The following is a 19,406-nucleotide window of genomic DNA, read 5'->3' as shown; positions in this document are numbered from 1 at the left end:
GATTAACAGAAGAAAACAATTGAAAGTGGAGTTTCCATGTTCAAGAAAGCTAAAAGAACAAAAGTGTTGATTTGTTTTGTTTATTAGTAGTCTTGATATTAAATAAGGAGAAACTATTCACATGGCATGCCCGCTTTGTAATTACATCAATACGTTGGGCTCAATATGGACCTTTGGAGATGTTCACTCCCAGGGTGTTGAAACTGCTCAACACTTTCTTCATGACAAATCTAATGACAAAGCAATGGTAAACTGATGGGTTTTGGGAAATTTGTGGATAGTTTAACTTGTAGTCTCTTTTCTCTAAATCAAGGCTACATTCAAATTAGTCTGCATTACATAAGTGTTATAACAAACTGCTGACTTGATCAATCTACAAACGTATATTAAGTATCAAACGGCATGAAGGTAATGCTTCTTTGGCTACATATGGTAACAATATATTTTATAGTGACTATACTAACTATGAGTAATGAAAAATAATTTGAGAATGACAGCAATATTCTCCATGTAATTGCCACTTCCTTCAAACACACTGGTATCCCATTTGATGCTATTCCAGAAAACACTGCTATAGCACTCTTGTCCTATAGTTCAAACACCACAGGTATGAAACCCATTGTACTTTAGAAAAGATATCTCCTTGGGCTATGTGTGGCTATGTCAGTTTCTTGCTGTGCATCCCTGCTATTCCACTCAGCTGTGCCAGAGAGCTGGTGCAAAAACTGACTACTACTAGTAATCTCACAGCAACAACTAATTTATGACTCAGCATGGGGAAGGCTGCATGGATGTACTGGTATTGGGTTGGGCTGGGGCAAGCAGTGGAGCCACTTTCTGCTGAGGTATGAGACTCAGAGTTCACCCGGGAAGGTATGATGAGTGCAGGCCCCTGCTGTGAAATGACTATGAACACATGGAATAGCTGCAGTCTGTTGGATCCTATAGTTTCTCTCTACGCCTCCTGATAGATGTAAAGGAAGCTGCTGTCTGCTTCCCTCTTTGGCTGGACAACATTCCTCAACCTAGAGATTTTCTTCAGATAAAAAGCCTAATAGTAGTCACTCATATAACTCACTCCTGACTTCCTTTAACACTTGTGCTCTAGTTCCCTCAAACACATTCTGATCACCAATTCATGGAAGTTTGAAATACAACATCTCCATGAAATAAAATGGAAAATGTTGAAATTACTCAGCAAGTCAGGCAGCATCTGTGGTTAGAGAAACAGAATTAATGTTTCAGTTGATAACTATTCATCTTTTCTCAGTCTAGCTGGGAAAAACTGTCAGGGAGTCTCCTCCCTCCGTTTCCTTCTCCTTCAAGCATTCAAAAGGAATTCTTTCCTCCTAGATTCTCCAATTCTCCATTCTTTCTTCACCAATACTTGCTTCACTTTATGTGGGACCTTCCCATGCCAAAGGATAGTTGCAACACCTATCCTATTGCCTTCTTCCTTCTCAATGACCAGGTTTCAAACTGTCTTTCCAGGTAAAGTAGCAAATGCATTCCCTCAAATTTAGTGTAATGTGTTTGGTGCTCAAAGCAAAGTATGGTCTCCTCTGCTGTCTGGCGACACCAAACACAGATTGAGTGGCCTTTTTGGAAAACACTCCTGTTTAGTCAGCAAGTTGGCCCTAGCCTTCCAATAAATCTCCTACTCATGTTTGACTTCCTGTTTCTGGCCTCCTAAACTGTTCAAACAAAACTCAACATGTACTTGAGGAAAAGCATCTCATCGTCCAAGTTGACACCTTAGAAACTTCTGGATTTAATTACTAGTTCAATAATTTCTGATAACAGCCATTCCAGTTTAATATTTCACATTTCCAGCATTTGATTTTTGATTAAACCTGGGTAGCCACATCCATATTCCTTTAATTTCTTCAGATTTATTTATTGTTATTCATTCTGTTAGCCAACACCATCACGACTTGTCGATGCAAGAGATTGCAGGTGCTGGCACCAGGAGCACTCGCCAGTTCTTGCCTCACATTCCTGCTTATCTCTTTATACTAGCTCTTTATATTACCTCTTTTACACTCTCAGCACCACCACCACTTGCATAAGTCAACCTCTCTGGATCTCCACCCTGTAATAAATATGTCTTTAACTTTTCACCTTTCTCTGCCCAACTCAAAGATACGAGTCATTAAAAGATGTCAGCTTAGTTTCTTTTGCCAACATTATTATCTGATCTGCTGAGTATTGCAAACAATTTCCGTTGTTATTATTTATACACAATAACTGGAATTCAAATTCATGGCTAGGTAATTAGCAAGACAAGCAAGTTTTCATTTTGTTAACTATTGATCCAATTGGCACATTTGCAAAATTTGCAAAATTCACAACTCATTTCACCATCTTGAATGTATCAGTTGAATGTATTCTAATCAGATTAGTCTGTGGAAAAGGAAGTAGCTGGTGATATGCAGTTCTTTTAAAGCGATTTTAAGTTCAGGACTTCAATCAATCTAGCACAATATTATTAAGTAAGAATCCTCCACTCAGTGGACAAACACTGGAAGAGAAGGACAGTGTCTCTCATCTTAAAGTTAATTCGTATTTTACTATTTTCAGGTTATAAAATGAAGATAGCACTGAAAAAGTGTGGGAGGAAGTGGGACAGCAAAGAATGAAACCATACCATGTTCACACATTGGTCAGGTGCAAAAGTACAAACATACTTGAAGCAAGTTCTTTGCTGCAGCTAGCTAAGAAAGGAAGGAAAAACTTCAATGAAGCAATTGTAATGATCACGGAACTGTTGACCAGATCTGTTGACTGGATGAAAGCATATGGCTCACACGTACATGTGACAGTGGCACTGTCAGGAAGAAAATCCTGCAAACACAGCTGGTGAATGAAACTGTACTAAGAATTTCTGAGCATGTTTTTAACTGTTTGATTTCACTGACAGCATTTATTGTAACTGATGGTACTCTTATCAGTTGCAATTCTGTCACAATGCATGCAATTTCAATGCTGCTTTAAGGGATACAGGCCTACTCTAACCTCAGTAGGGCAGGGTTAAGTTGCACTGTAATTAGAATATTTGCAATTTTTTGAATGGCAATCATTAGTTAACTGTCTCACAACTATAGATCTGTGCTCTTGGAATTCACCTATATGACTCATAAGGTAGAAAGTACATTTTCAAGCTTCTTTTTCAAACACAATACATTAAAATTGGATACCAAATTTGAGTTGTGTCTGAATTGAGAACTATTGAATTGACTACTAGTGATTAAATACAGAAATTCACTTCAAATATTTGCATGAGTTTCTTCATTACTAACTATGTCCAATTCACATTCATCCCCTAATCATACTATCTAAAGTTAAATAATTCATCATCATCAGGTACCACGCCCAGTTTGAGCTTTGACTGCCAATGGCCCACACACTCCTGTTTCGGGTCAAGTAGATCAAATCATTGGTATTCATTTCCAGTTCTCTGGCTGCTGTCTCCATCATCATTTGTCTTTGTCTTCCTCTTGCTTTCTTCCCTTCAATCTTTCCCATAATTACCGTGCATCCTAACTCCTCTTTCCTAATCACATGTCCAATGAAGTTACGTTGCTTTTTCATGATCTCATACATTATTTCTCTTTTCGTGCTTGCTCTGTTCATGACATCCTCATTAGTTACTCATTTCATTCATGATATTCTTTGCATCCTCCTCAAAAACCACGTCTCTGCTGCTTCAATTCGTTTCCTCATGTTACTAGATATTGTCCAACATTCTGAGCCATATAACATAACTGGATAAACGTAACACTTCAGTACTCTGAGGCGGGTTGTCATTCCTAGTTTAGTATTGGTCAGTATACTCTTCAATCTCATTAAGGTATCTTTTGTCATTCCTATTCTTCTTTTGATGTCCACCTGCCATCTGATGTCACCCAGCTTCCTAAGTAGCAAAAGTTCTGTACTTGTTTTATGTCTTCCCCATTTATTCTCAGCCTGCAGATAGGATTCTCCTTCTTTTTGGATATCACCATACATTCTGTCTTTTTGCAATTGATAGATAGATAATTGATAATTAGCTGTATCTAATATTTAAATTACCAGATATTTTGATTATTTTCACAGTTAACTTCACACTTAAGCTTCTCTGGTTGATGATGATGCTTAGCAAATGACTGGAAATCATTATGTAAAAGGTATTTTGGAAACAGTACAGTGTCAATGATTTCAGCAAACAGAAAACAGTACAGCACAGGAACAGGCCCTTCAGCCCATAATAGTGTGCTAAACTAATTAAATTAGAACCCAGCTAAACTAGTTCCTTCTGCCCATACAACGGCCATATCCTTCCATTTTCTTCACATTCATGTGCCTCTCCAAAAGTCTGTTTCTACCTCTAGCACCACCCCAGGCAGTGCATTCCAAGCATCCACCACTCTGTGTGAAAAAACTTGCCCCATTCATCTCCTTTGAACTATACCTCCCTTTCCCGAAAATGCATGCCCTTTGCTACTACAGCATTTCAACCCTGGGAAAAAGACTGTGTGGAATAAGCCCTTCTGGCCCTTTGAGCTATGACACCCAGCGAACCACCTCCCCCCATTTAACTCCAGACTAATCACAGGACAATTTACAATGGCCTATGAACCATTTCTTCTTTGGAGTGTGGGAGGAAAGCAGAGCACCTGGAGAAAAGCCACACACTCCACAGAGAGGATATGCAAACTCCTTACAGAGGACACCAGTACTGAACTCCAAACTCCAACACACCATGCTGTAATAGCATTGCGCTAAGCACTACACTACCGTGGTGCCCAAAGATGTGAGGACTACCAAACAATAGTGGTTGAAGCAGCTCATCCTTTTTGGGCACTGGTATAATTGATGACAGACTAAATCCACCATCTCTTTCAGCACCCAAGATTCCCTTACCTTGTCCTTCCTTTTTACTGGAAAATGCCTGTCCTGTACTTTAAACACCCTCCACATGTCAGATATGAACTTGCCCAAAAATGTTGTTCTCAATTAACTCTCCCTAATTTCAGTGTAATATTTCAATTAAATTGAACACTTGTATATTTGTAGACTGTTTCAGAATTAGGAGAAGGACAAAAGATAAAAATATTGTTAGAAACAGTACTTAAAATTTAAGGATTGGTTCCATTACCGTAAATCAAGTACACATGGCATGACTCATTTATTTGGACAATTCCCACCTCTAGCTCACCATTACCTCTCTTATCAACTACTTGCTCTGTTTTATTAAGTTGTTTCTCAGATTTCCAGTGATAAATAAGCAAACATTTCCTTCAAATGGGAAAACTTAAATTATCATTTATTTTCACTACCAAAAACTCTATTCTCTAGTTATTGGTCCAAAGCTAAAGTCAAAGACGAGTTTATTGTCAGCTGTTTTCTGACCCTTGCCAATTTAAGCATCTTATGTGAACTTGCGCTGTACTTCTAATACCATATTCTCCACAAGACAGATGGACATATTAAAATCCACAAATTAATGGACTCAATCCTGGTGGCTCAGAGAACAATTCAGAAGGAAAACTTGGGATTTGGGGCATTCAAAGTGGAACAGAGCAGTAGAAATTTCCTCAAGTTCATGTGACTGCACTTTAAACTGTCAACTCCATTGCCAGTGGTAAAACAGTGATTCGTTCGAAAGTAAGTTTGGGTGTACTGTGCATCTGACCATCAGTTTTGCGCCAGCAGGATGCAGATTTTCTCATGTTTAAGTATACAATGGTGTTTTACTTATTTTACTTTTTTCTAACATTAATATAATCAAGAGATTCTGCAGATGCTGGAAATCCAGAGTTACAATTGCAAGATGCTGGAATAATTCAGCAGGTCAGGCAGCATCTATGGAAAGGAACTGAGACACTTCATCAGGGCAGTTGTAGCCGTAAACAACTGTAGGCACAAGGTCCTATTCAGCTGTAGTGAGATCTTCCAAGTTTTGTATTCCATCACCTCTGTAAAGTTGAACATTCCAATTACTAACTGTACCTTCGTGCACACTTTATATATCTTGTTAAATGACACCCAGAATTCTCTGCATTGTACTTATTCGTCCCATAATTTTAAATAATATCCTACTTTTCTGTTCTTCCCAATAAAGCAGGTGACATTATACTTTCCTTCATATACTTTTTTTAAGCTTGTTTATAGTCTTATGCTCTCCTCACAATTTACTTTCCCCACCTTCCCAACCATCTTTAGCAAACATGGTTACATGACATCCGGTCACTTCATAAATAGCTGAGGCACCCCGCTAGATATAGTCTGCTAATTAAAAATTGTTTGTTTGCCTCTACTTTCTGGTTTCAATCAGTTACCAATTCAATGCTAATCAATATACTACCTTTAAAACAATGAGTCTGCAACTTGTGTAATAATCCTTTGAGCTTCACCCTATTTAATCTTTTTCGTAAATTAAATACACTACATCCACAGGTTTTACTTTATTCGTCATGCTGTTAATACCTTTGTCAAGCACAATTTGCTTTTCATAAAATATGTTTATATCACCAAATGTGATTTTCTAAATCTTTTGTTATGAATTCCCTAGAAGTATCAAATCCAACTTAGTTGAAATGGGAAGATATCCCAGTAGTTATGTGAGGTGTAGAGAGGATGAAAGGGATGTGGAAGGTAGTTTACATTGATTTTTATATGGGCCTGTTACAGCCAGTGGTGAGGCCAGGGAGGGCAATGAAGCTGGGTGTTCAAACACACATCAAACACAGAAAAGAATTACATGAATTTGGGAAGGGACAATGTATTCATGAATATCAAAAAGAATGGGAGAGAAAAGTTGATGATGTAGTAGTAGTTTGCAAGGGCATAGGAAGTCAAGCATGGCGTTTAATTGGGATAGAAATAGTACCTGAGGCGAAGAACCTATTAACAGTATTCACTAACATGAAGACCAAGAAGAGAAATTTAATGATTAAATGTTAATAAGAATAGAAGGATGAAGGAAGTGAGTCTCAAGATCAAGATGAGCTCAGAATGTTATAAGAGGAGATAAGTGGAAAATTAAAGATGACAATTCAAAGCTGGAGATAGGAAAATTTTCCAGATTACTTGGCTTGCTGGGTTAGGGAAAACTGTAAGGACAAGTAGATGAATAGCTCATACCTTAAAGAAAAAGTTTATCGAAGGCAGAGACAAGGTGTAATTGAGAAGATTAAGGAGTACAAAAATATCTATGCAAATGAATCATCAAAAACATAGCAATTGGAAATTTGCAATTCAAACAGTAGAGTTAATGCTTCAGTTCACTGACGTATCATAATACCGGATATGACCATTTTTTGTCAAGTTTTGGGTCATAGAAAAGAGTTGCCACGGGGTGATGAGAAGTGATTAAACCATTAAAAGCATAAAAGCATAATGGGGTGAGGCCAAAGAGAATAGTGAATGCATGTGTGCACAAAGAAAAAAAAATGGACCTTCAGGAGTTATAAATGGCAACAGAGATAAAGAGATTGGCTTTATACTGTACATCACATGTGCATCAAAACATACATACTGTGCTGTTTTGCATCAACAACCAACACTTGAGGGAGCAGCCCTCAAGTGTCTACATGCTTCCAGCGCTAACATGGTATGCCAACAACTTACTAACCCTAGCCCGTACGTCTTTTGGAATGTGGGAGGAAACTGGAGCACCCAGAAGAATCTCACATGGTCAAAGGGAGAACAGTGGCAGAAATTGAACAAAGATCTTTCAATCGCTGACACTGTAAAGCACTGTTATTAGCATTGACTGTCTGAAAAATAGTAGTTTGAAGGCACCATGTAAATGACAAAGAGGACATTGTTTTTTTACATAAGCAAATGAGGCTTTAGGAGAGGGAATGCAGAGTAGAATCAGGGAAGGTCTTGTTTGCAATTAACAAGATGTGAATTTTTAATTTTTTTTTATTTAGAGATACAGCACAGAACAGATCCTTCCGGCCCAATGAACCACACTTCCCAGCAACTCACCTATTTAACACTAGCCTAATCACAAGGCAATTTACAATGACCAATTAAACTACTAACCGGTACATCTTTGGACTGTGGGAAAAAACTGGAAGACCCAGAGGAAACCCACATAGTGACAGGGAGAATGTAGAAGCTCCTTACAGATAGTGCCAGAATTGAACTCCAAGAGCATTGCACTAATCACTATACTACAATAGGTAACAAAATTGAAATTGATTAGAAAGACAATAAACACAAAATAATGGAGTTTAATAAGTCAAAGAGGTTGAAGCCAAAGATAAAATAGCTGAGAATATTTTGATAAAAACTTGATGTAGTATGTGCATGGACAGTAGGAAAGGAGAGTGGGTGGGAGGGAGAGGGAGGGTAGAAATAAGCAAATCAGTTAAAAGTGGAAAATGGATTTTAGGCAAATAATAGAATACGAGTACATCTCAAAACAAATAACAATCACTTGAATTTCAAGGGAGCTGAGAAGAAACTTTAGATATAGAACTTATATAAAGTAATCCCTTATAATGTTTCTTAAAGTGTGGAGTCATACAGAACAGAAACAGTCCCTTCACCACAAATGGTTCATGCTAATCAAGATTCTCATTTTAACTTGTGTTTGGCTCGTATCCCTCTAAATATTTCCTATCCATGTACTTGACCAAGTGCATTTTAAATGTTATTAATGTACTTGCCTCAACTACATCCCCTGGTAGCTCGTTCAATACACTGACCACCCCCGGATGAAAATGTGCCTTTCAGATTCATATAAAATCTTTCCCCACTTACTTAAACATATGATTGTGCATATTTGTGCTGTCTATGCACCTCATGATTTTATATACCTCTATATCACCTATCATTCTTGTACACTCCAATGAATAATACTCCAACCTGCTCATCCTCTCTACACACCTCAGTCCCTTGAGTATTGATGACATCCTCCTAAATCTCCTCTGCATTCTTTCTAGCTTAATGGTGTATTTTCTACAGCAGGGTGACCAAAACAGAACACAATATTCCAACTGCAACCTCACCAGCTACAACAGAACATTCTAATTCCTCTACTCAGTGTCCTGATTAATGAAGATTAGTGTGCCAAATGCCTTCTTCACCATCATGTCTACCTGGAATGTAATTTTTTGGGAACAATGTACTTGTACCCCTAGATCCCACTGTTCTATAAAACTTCTTAGGCCCCTACTGTTCATTGTGAGAGTCCTTGGCTAATTTGTCTTCCCAAAATGCAACACCTCACACTTACCCAAATTATGGTCCTTTTTGCCTATTCTAAGCCCATTTACCCAGCTGATCAGATCCCTCTGCAAATCTTGGTAATTATCTTCACTTGCTACGATACCACCTATTTCATTGCCATCTTCAAACATACTAACCATTGTATTTCCCAACCAGATCACTGATATAGATGACAACTGGCAATAGGCTTATCACTGATCCCTGGGGAACCCCATTAGGAACAGAGCTCCAGAAAAACAATCTTCCATCATCACCCTCAACTTCCTATCACCAATCCAATTGTGTATCCAATTAGCTAGCTCTCCCTGGACTTCATACTATCTAACTTTCCTTGGCACCCTACCACACAGAACCTTATCAAAGTTCTTAATGAAGTCCATATAGATTACAGCCCTGCCCTCGTCAACTTCTCAGCTAACTCTTCAAAAAACTCAGTCAAATTTTTGAGACACGATTTCCCATTCACAAAACCACGCTGTCTATTCCTAATCAACTCATGTCTTTCCAAAAGCATATATATCTTACCCGTCAGAATCTCAAGGAACTTACCTATCAGAGATGTTAGGATTACTGGCCTATAGATCCCAGGTTTTTCTTTTCTTTTTCTTTAAAATGATTCAATTGTTTTCCACCCAATGATTTCACATTCACACAACTGTATGATATCAAACCATGAAGAAACTTGATCTTCATGACTGGCTCATCATGACTGAATCAAGTTCATTCTAGACATGAAACTAATTCTTCACCTTGGTGAAGGGTGTATTATATCACTGGCAATGGAACAAAGAACAAGACAAAGTAATTTGATTGTCTATGCTCTTTTGGCTTACATTACAATGTATGAATTTTAACAGGATATTTTGTGTCCAGTAAAATGAATGAACTCATTATAACATAGTGTTTTAACTTTTGTTTATGCATTTGTAAAACAATACCCCAGTCAGTAAAACAGAAAACAAATGTTCCAATGTTAAGAATGGAACCAATGTTTTCACTATGTGCAGTATGAAGGAGAAGCCTCTGTTGCATGTATGGCGTACCTCTACGGTCTCGTCACTGCAACAAGCTATTCTAGTTTGAGGGGGTTTCTAAGAAAACAACATTTTACTACTGATCTCATTAAGTTTAGATAAAAAATGTTCCAGTTCCTGGAATCACCTGTTTGCATTATCATCACAACTTATCAAAATCATATAACATTTAGACTGCACTAAACTACCACAGGAAGAAAAGCAATTGAGTACATTTTCAGACACTCCAAATTGAAAGTTAAATGAATCACAACACAGAGTCCTTAAGTTGTACAGTACAGATTTGGGTCTAGGGCCCATCATATCCATGCCAGCCTTTCTACCCACCTACACTAATCCCAATTGCCTACATCAGGTTTGTATCCTTCCATGCCTTGTCTATTTAGACGTCCACCTTAATATTCATTAAACATTGTAATTGTATATGATACTAATACATCCTCTGGCAGCATTCCAGATATCAATTACAATCCATTAAAAAATGTACCCCTTAAATCTCCTTTAAAATTCCTCCCTCTCACCTTGAATCTATTTCCTTTTGCTTTCAGTGCTCCAGTCATGGGGAAAAAATTTACTACCTACCCTATCCTTTCCATCTCCAAACACATCACACTATCATCGTCAAGATTAAACTCCATCTGTAAAATACTCCACCTAACTTTCCATCTGAACTGTATCACACTGTAGCCTTAAACAACATTTCTTGCTATCCATAATGCCATTATTTTTGTGTCATCCACATACATACTAATCATGCCTCCCACATTCACATCCAGGTAATTAATATACATCACAAACAGCAAAGGTACCAGCACTGATCCCATGGTACACCATCTGTCACAGGCTTTCAATCAGAAAAGCACCCTTCCACTCTTTGCCTCCTATCACCATGCTAATTTTTGGATCCAAGTACCCAGTTTGTCTTGGATCCCAAGTGCTTCAACTGTCTGGCAGGATTTTGTCAAATACCTTACTGAAGTCTACATAGATAAGAATCACCATCCCGCCCTGATCAATTCCCTTTGTTTCCTCCTCAAAAGATACAATCAAATTAGTGAGACTGAAATCCCCTTGTACAAAGCAATGCTGACTTTCCCTAATCAGTCCCTGACTTTCCTAATTCATATAAATCTTGTCTCTGAGAATTTTCTTCAATAATTTGTTTACCACTAACAGAAGACTCATTGCCTGTATTATTTGCCCACTGCCCTTTTTAAGTAAAGAAACAACATTAGCTACTCCCCCAGTCTTTTGGTATCTCTCCTTGGGCTAACAAAGATGCAAAAAATTTGTTAGGACCCCAGCAATCTCTTGTCTACGGAAGTCTCTTCCATAGAATTGAAATCGGAATATTATTGTCACATGTACCAAAGTACAGAGAAAAGCCTGTTTTGCACACTGTCTTTATAGATCAATTCATTACACAGTGAGTTGAGGTACTGCAGTACAAAGTAAAATAACAGGAGAATGCATATTAAAGTGTAACAGCTACAGAGAAAGTGCAGTGCAGATAAACAGTAAGGTGCAAAATCATAATGAGGTAGACTGTGAGGTCAAGAATCTATCTTACTGTACTAGGGAACCATTCAATGGTCTTATAACAACAGGATAGAAGCTGTCCTGGAGCCTGGCGGTATGATTTTCAAGCTTTTGTACCTTCTGCCCAATAGGAAAGAAAAGAGAGTCTGGGGTGAGCGAGGTCTTTGCTTATGCTGGCAACTTTACTGAGGCAGTAAGAAATACAGACAGAATCCACGGCGGGGCGGGGGGGGGGAGGTTGGGCGGGGTGGTTTCCCTGAATGCTGAACTGTGTCCACAACTCTCTGCAGTTTCTTGTGGTCACAGGCAGACCAATTGTCATACCAGGCCAAGATACATCCAGATAGAATGTTTTCTATAATGCATCGATAAAAATTGGTATGGGTTGATGGGTACATGCGAAAGTTCTTTAGCCTGCTGAGGAAGTAGAGGCGTTGGTGAGCTTTCTTGGCGTGGCATCTACGTGGTTGATCCAGGACAAGAGACTGGTGATGTTCACTCCTCGGAACATGAAGCTCTCAACTCTCTCGACCTGAGCACCGCTGATGAAAATGGGGGCAGGTGCACTGCCCCACTTCGGGTGAAACTAATGAGCAACTCTTTTGTTCGCTGACAATGAGGAAAAGTTGTTGTCATGACACCGAATTACTAAACTCTGTATTTCCTTCTTGTACTCTGACTCATCTTTACTTGACATAGGCCCACTACACTGGTATGGTATGCAAACTTGAAGATGGAATTAGAAAGGAAACTGGCCACGAGTGTACACAGGTAGAGTAGGGTTAGGATTCTGGGATAGATCTCATCTGGCCCTAGGGACTTATCAACCAAGCATTCCAAGAATCTAACACTCCTATCTTTCTAATATTGATATATTTCATTCCATCGACTGATCTTCCCTGAACTCACTATCCTCCTTCACCCACATCCCCAAGCTCCACACATAGATACCCTTTTGATTTATAAAGGGGGGGGGGAGAGACATTCTTTCTCTGATAGTGAATTAGATAGCAAAAAAAGTAACAAGATCAATCATGATTCAAAAACTGTCAAAATTTGAACCCAATTAAAACCAACATTCAATGTGAACTTGTTCCATCCTAAATTTTTTCCTCCTTTAATATGAATGGTTAATAGCTGGATGTTATCATGTTCTGAAATAACACATGTTTTTTGGGGGGACGCAATCAAATAAAATCACAGAACATTTCTGACAAGGAAGGATTGCAATAAACTACATCTGCAAACGAGTTGAAAATTAGCTACTTAACCCATGTGCAGACACAACATCTGTGTCACTGCAGGCCAAGGCTCTTAAGTGCACATACAATTTTTACCTGTGTGAAGGAAATGAAACAATGGCACATAATAATCAGAATGCCACTAGCACATCAAATTGTGGCAAATTTCCTTAGATATAGAGGAGTGAGTTTCTGCACTGAAAGGTCAAAGCAGTTGTATTGATGAAAGAGGAAAAGGGGAAAATGTGATTATGAGAAAATTAGGAAGATTCCATCAGAAGAGGTTTGAGTAGAGAGTACTATAATAAAAATATGGATCAGCTAGCTAGCCAATTGCTGCAATGTGTTTCTTCAGTTCCATTTCTGGTATTTCTTTCAACAGTTAAATGTTCTCTACACCTTGCTTATGATGATAGACAAGCTCATTATGAATTGTTGCAAAAAAGTCTTATATTCTGAGTATTAAACAAAATTTCCCATAAATTTGTTAAATCAACTATTAGCTGCAATATTTAAGTAAATACACACTCCGTTGTTGTATTATTGCTACTATTTGCTACTATTATTGCTACACACGTACTATACTGTCAGATTAGGATGTTCCTCTTCAGGACAAGATATATTGAAATATTTTCTGAGCAATTTATATACGTTTGATTACATCCACAAGAGAACACGTGAGAGCTTTAAAATATTTCAGTTGTTCATTATTTATAAAGTGACGTGAAATAAAATGGGGTTTCTAAGCAACACAATATCCGATTTCCAATTGAGGGGGAAAAAACAGCAATTCTCCCGAGATTAGTGTCGATAATCACCGTTCTCAGTTTCTGTTACCTTAGTTTAAAGTACTACGCCGGATGCATTGCTATGTTGTACTATACAGGCAGTTTCAAATCATTCCGTGTAGCGCGTTCTTCTTTTAGCTCAACGCTTTGAAATGTGTACCGCTAACAGTTTCCAATTATCACAGCAGGGCGGTCCAACCTCTCAGCCCGAGAATCAAAACCATTAAAATTATTAGCGACACCCCCTCTCCCAAACAGCCTTAACATTCATCCAGTTTTAACGAATACTACAAGATTAATCCACATCGACAATGATTTGTCGTCTCGTTAAATAAAAGACTGCGGCTACAGCTTGATGTCTGTCAGAACAAAAACAACCAGCAGACCAAGTAACTGCGAGCCAGCCACACTCAGATACGGATCCCTCCGACGTTACTACCCCTTGCCTTCAGTTCAAAAAGCGGTACCGTAAGTGAGAGTCCATGGACTGTTCGATCGACAAAGGCAGACAAGCTCGACCGCTTTGTTACCTTGTGTAGGGTCTGATTCGCTGGTCGCTGACAGTTCGCTGGTGCGGCTCTCTCTTCATTCTTCCTGACACCGAGATGCTGCACTGCCTCTGCCCGTTTCCCCGCGCGCTATCGCAGCCCGCGCTCCTCGGCCGCGTTCGCGCGCTATTGCAGCCCGCGTTCATGCGACATCGCAGAGGGCGCTCCCCGGCCGCGCGCTTTCCCCCGGCTGACACACCGCGAGCGGCGCGAGCGTGGCCCGCCTTCCTTCCGTCGCCTCGCCAATCACGGGCGGCTCGTGCTGATGATCGGCGGCGGCCCATGGAGGTCGCGAGCTGCATTTGCAGGGTGCAAGGTTGGGAGCGAGTTGCGATTTCGTTTGAATGTTTCTGCCTCATCCGTTGTCCCGGTTGTTGTTTTTCTCCAATTGCCTTCCTGTCTTCCGATAAAAATGAGAATGCATGCCAGTTGGAAGAAAATGCACCATATATCACAACAAAACTTCGGTTTGCGTCATATTTAAAATAGGTTAACCCAGCCATTACACTGTCTTTTGCTGAAAGCAGCACATTCACCATATTGATAAGATGAGAGGCATGTGTGTCTGATTTGATGTTAGGTTAAAAAGTGCAGAAAGTTTCGAGTTGAAGGCTAATTTATCAATTCAATCTTCAGGAAGCTATGATCTGATACTACAAAATGACTTCAATAATAGATAACTATCATAAAATGATTTCGTGCAGTTCATGTACGAAATCAAAGAGAGAAACTTCGGTAGATGTAGCAATTTAACACGGGGAATTAGCTCAAATGGTAGAGCGCTCGCTTAGCATGCGAGAGGTAGCGGGATCGATGCCCGCATTCTCCAGCTAACCTTTTGGTTGCATTTCCCTAAAATTTTCTATTATTTGTTTATAAATTAATAATTAACAAATATTCAATGACCTGTTATAGATAACTGTTAGTTTCCAAATAACATTAATAATCATTATTTTTAAAATTTATTATAATGTACAATTGGTATTAATTGCAAATTTAGAAATTTGTTAGAAATTTTGCTTGATAAGCTTTCCTCCAGCAATATATGTCAATGTTAACCTAACTGCTCCAAAGACAGGTAGACAGGGTGGTGAAAAGGCATTAAGCATGCTAGACTTCATCAGCCACTGAATTCAGGAGTTGGGACATAATGTTGCCGTGGTGTAAGTCGTTGACAAGACTGTGTTTGGAATACTTTAGGAAAGATGTTGTTAAACTGGTAAGAGTACAGAAAAGATTTACCAGGGTGTTGCCAGGATAGCAGGTCTGGTTATAGGGTTGAGGTTAGCCAGGCCAGCAAACCAATTATTCCTTTACTCCTTGGAACATAGGAGAATTCCAGGTGATGTTATATAATTTTTTTTAAATTTTGAGAGGCATAGATAAAGTGGATGATAATAGACTAGGGGAGACTAAAACGAGGGGCGATAGATTTGGGATGAGAAGGGAAGATATAAAAGGAATCTGAGAGGTAACCTCTTCACATAGAGGAAGATAACTATATGAATGAGCTGCCAGAGAAAGTGGTTGTGTGGCAGGTGCGATAGTAGCATTTAAGAAGCACTTTGATAGGTACAGGGAGGGGAGAGGCTTTTGGACTGAATGCAGGAAATTGGGATCAGCTTGATGTTGTCATGGGCCAAAGGACCTGCATCCTTGCTGTATTGCTCTACGGCAAGATCGAACTCAGATGCTTGCAGCAACTGTCTGTTATGGATTGTACATTTGTCTACATCAATCTCAGTGGACTGTTTGCCTGTAGATATTGTACTGTGAGATTGGCTGCAGGTTAGCAGCCTTAACAGTTTTGGACAGCAGACAAAGCTGGGTGCATATCTTAACGACCTGGCATATCTATGAGATTTTTTCCCTCACTTTTATACTTATTGATATTCAGGAACATATACAATGATTAAGAATGGTATAATTAATTTAAAACAATGTAAAATAGTATCAAATACTTACAAATCACTTGACACATAGAAATTTTAAAAAAGAGAAATCATTTAACTTTGCTATTCTTCAGACCAAAATTCTCTATTCAAATCTGGTCTCCAACACCACACCAGCTTTGCTCTGGCTTAGAGATGGAACGGCAATTTTCCAGGGTAAGAATCACAGCAAGAATGAATTACATAGCTGGACTCCATGTGGAATCTAATGACAAATTGGTGCAACAAATCCAGTTCTTCATCCCACAAGGAATAGCATCTGTCTCTCAGTAAGTCCTAGACACAGTGTAGCCCATAATTTCATGGGGGGGAGCTGAATCTCAAGGGTCTTTTTCCAAACCTGCAACCAGATAAGAGCATAAGAAAAAGTAGCAACTCCAAACGAGTTGGGGCTATTTGGTTCCTTGAGCCTGCTCCAACTTTCAACAAGTCCATGATTGATCTTCTACATCAACATAATTTTCTTTCCTTATCTCCATATTCATTGATCACTATAATATCCTGGAATCTATTAATCTTCATTTTGAATGATCAATAAATGAGCTTCCACAACCCTACAGCTAAAGTATGCCAAGGATTCAGAACCCTCTCAGTGAAGAAATGTACAGTATCTTCATTTCAGCTTTATATTGTCTCTTCTTTATTTTCTTACTGTGATCTTAAGTTCTAGAGTACTTGGGTGGGAGAAACATTTTCCCCATATCTATCCTGTCAAGCCTTGTAATAACTTTGTGTGTCTATGAAGCTACCCTATAAATACTAGAGATTATAAACCTGATTTATTTTATATGACAGACCTGACATCCAAGAGACTGGTCTACAATATGTTATTGTGCTCCCTGAATAGTAAGAATGTCTTTTTTTTAAACAAAATCTGAATAAAATCCTTCAAATGTGGTATCTGCAAGAGTTATTGTGTATCATTGTAATAAGACACCTTTACACTTGTACTCAAACACTGCTTACAATAAAAGCGAACTGACACTTGTCTTCCTAATTGTATTTTGAACATACTGTACATACAACAGTGCTGGAGGAACTCAGCAGGTCAGTAATTATAAAAGAACTTGGCCTGAAATATTGGCAGTCTGACCTTCTGAGATCTCCGCATTTTGTATATGTTGCTCCAGATTTCCATGATCTCAGTGTCTTTTCTGCCTTCCACTGTACTGTACTGTTAGTGACTTACAGGCATCAAAATTTCCAAATTTAGAAAATAAACACCCATTTCAATTTGTTCTGCTGAAGTAAATGACTTTTTTTTGTGTGTGTGCCATACTCTGCCAGAGCCTCGGAGACCACTTTTTCAAGTGGTTGTCTTGGAGGAAAGATTCTGTGAGTGGTCCTTCTCACAACGCAGCTTTTTTTTAACGAGGCCGAGTAGCGAGCTGGACACTCAACCCGGCATGGATGGAAAGTGTGCCCGGGAGCGGCCCGACTGGATTCGAACTCTGGAACCTTCGCTCCGGAGTCCAGCGTTGATGTCACTGCGCCACCAGCCGTCGCTTTACATTTGTATATTCCACCTATTGCACTCTTGCCCACTACACTTGCCCATGGGCCATTGAAACCATTTTGCATGCTCATCATTATAAACATCCTCAGTTTCTTGTCAGAGTTCAAGCCCAAGCATTGTGGTACTGCAACCAGCAAGATGCGTTCTTTAGTCCACCAGACATACACTTTAGTGAGAAAAGGGCTTTGTTGCTATTTGCTGCTTCATGTTTAAGGGGGAGTGATTGCTTTCAAGTCTTCAAAATCCCTTTTGAATACAGCGTTGTCTTCATGAAGATTTGCTTGGGCAACACTTGTTTAAACAAACATGATGTAATGAAATTACTACAAGAGCATATTGTTTCAATTGCATGTGACAAAAATAACAGATAGATTCACTTTCTTGTCAAGGCAAAAGTAATTCTGATACATGGCATTTAAAACATTCTGGCAAGAATACTTTATCCTGTCAAACTTGTACGTATCTATAGTCTACTTCCTTGCTAGCGGCACAAGGGACTTATTTGGTCACTTTTTCAAATTAGGCTTTTTATTTGATTTGGACTGACTCCAAAGAAGTACTGTATTTCATGCACTGGGATCCTGAGACGAAAGATTGTTATCTATATTTTGGAATCTGTGTCAATGTTGTTTTGAGAAAAGTGCTGTTTTGTCTCCTGTTGACTCTTTTAACTGGAATTTTAAAATGCTGCAGTTTCTAAAGATGCAGTGACATACATTTTAAAGTGAGGTAATCATGGAAACAAACTCAATCTTTTTGGTCTGCTTCACATGAAATAAATATCGAAGAGGCCCAGTGGCATAGAAAAATGCAGAGTAATTGATGTATATGGTACGTACATAGAACGAGTGGGCTTACAAGAGCAAGGTATACCAGCTAGTTAAGCGCTGTCACAGCAACAACCTGGCACTCAAATTCAGTAAGACCAAAGAGCTGATTGTGGACTTCAGAAAGGGTATGATGAGGAAACATAAACCAATCCTCATGCAGGGATCAGGAGTGGAGAAAGCGAGCAGTTTTAAGTTCCTGGGAATCAGTATCTGTGAGGATCTAACATTGATACAGCTTTAAAGAAGGCAGGACAGCAGCTATATTTCATGAGGAGCTTGAGGAGATTTGGTTTGTCATCTAAAGCACTCAAAAACTTCTATAGATGTACTGTGGAGAGTATTCTGACAGACTGAGTCACTGTCTGGTATTGGGGGAGGGAACTACACAAGATCAAAAGAAGCTACAGAAAGTTGTAAAATTAGTCATCTCCATCATGCGTCCCAGCCTCTGTAGTATCCAAAACATCTTCCAGGAGCAGTGCCCCAGAAAGGGGGCGCCTATTATTAACGACCCCCATCACCCAGGACATGCCTTCTTCTCACTGTTACCATCAGGTAGGAGGTACAGAAGCCTGAAGGCACACACTCAGCAATTCAGAAACAGCTTCTTCCCCTCTGCCATACAACTTCTAACTAGACATTGTACCCATGAACATGACCTCACTTTTTTATTGCTTCTGTTTTTGCACTACTATTTTTAATTTAACTATTTAATATATATACATATATGTAT

The 19,406-nt window shown here is 39.0% G+C and overlaps 1 protein-coding gene and 1 non-coding gene across 2 annotated transcripts in view; one reads left to right on the top strand and one right to left on the bottom strand.

The window, feature by feature from the left end:
• The window catches only part of LOC134354261 (USP6 N-terminal-like protein), a 181,742-nt gene extending 167,166 nt beyond the window's left edge, over positions 1–14,576 (bottom strand). The window contains exon 1 of the mRNA XM_063063165.1: positions 14,358–14,576. The gene's annotated coding sequence lies outside the window, so the exon portion shown is untranslated. The remainder of the gene's footprint in view (positions 1–14,357) is intronic.
• Positions 14,577–15,131: 555 nt separating this feature from the next.
• Positions 15,132–15,204, top strand: trnaa-agc (transfer RNA alanine (anticodon AGC)). The gene has a single exon. It is a non-coding gene; the product is annotated as a tRNA-Ala (tRNA).
• The last annotated feature ends 4,202 nt before the right edge of the window (positions 15,205–19,406 follow it).

This window comes from Mobula hypostoma, chromosome 11, assembly GCF_963921235.1.
Source record: "Mobula hypostoma chromosome 11, sMobHyp1.1, whole genome shotgun sequence".
Taxonomy (NCBI): Eukaryota; Metazoa; Chordata; class Chondrichthyes; order Myliobatiformes; family Myliobatidae; genus Mobula; species Mobula hypostoma.
The sequence above is the reverse complement of the archived record's forward strand: the minus strand, read 5'-3'. Positions and strand labels throughout refer to the sequence as shown.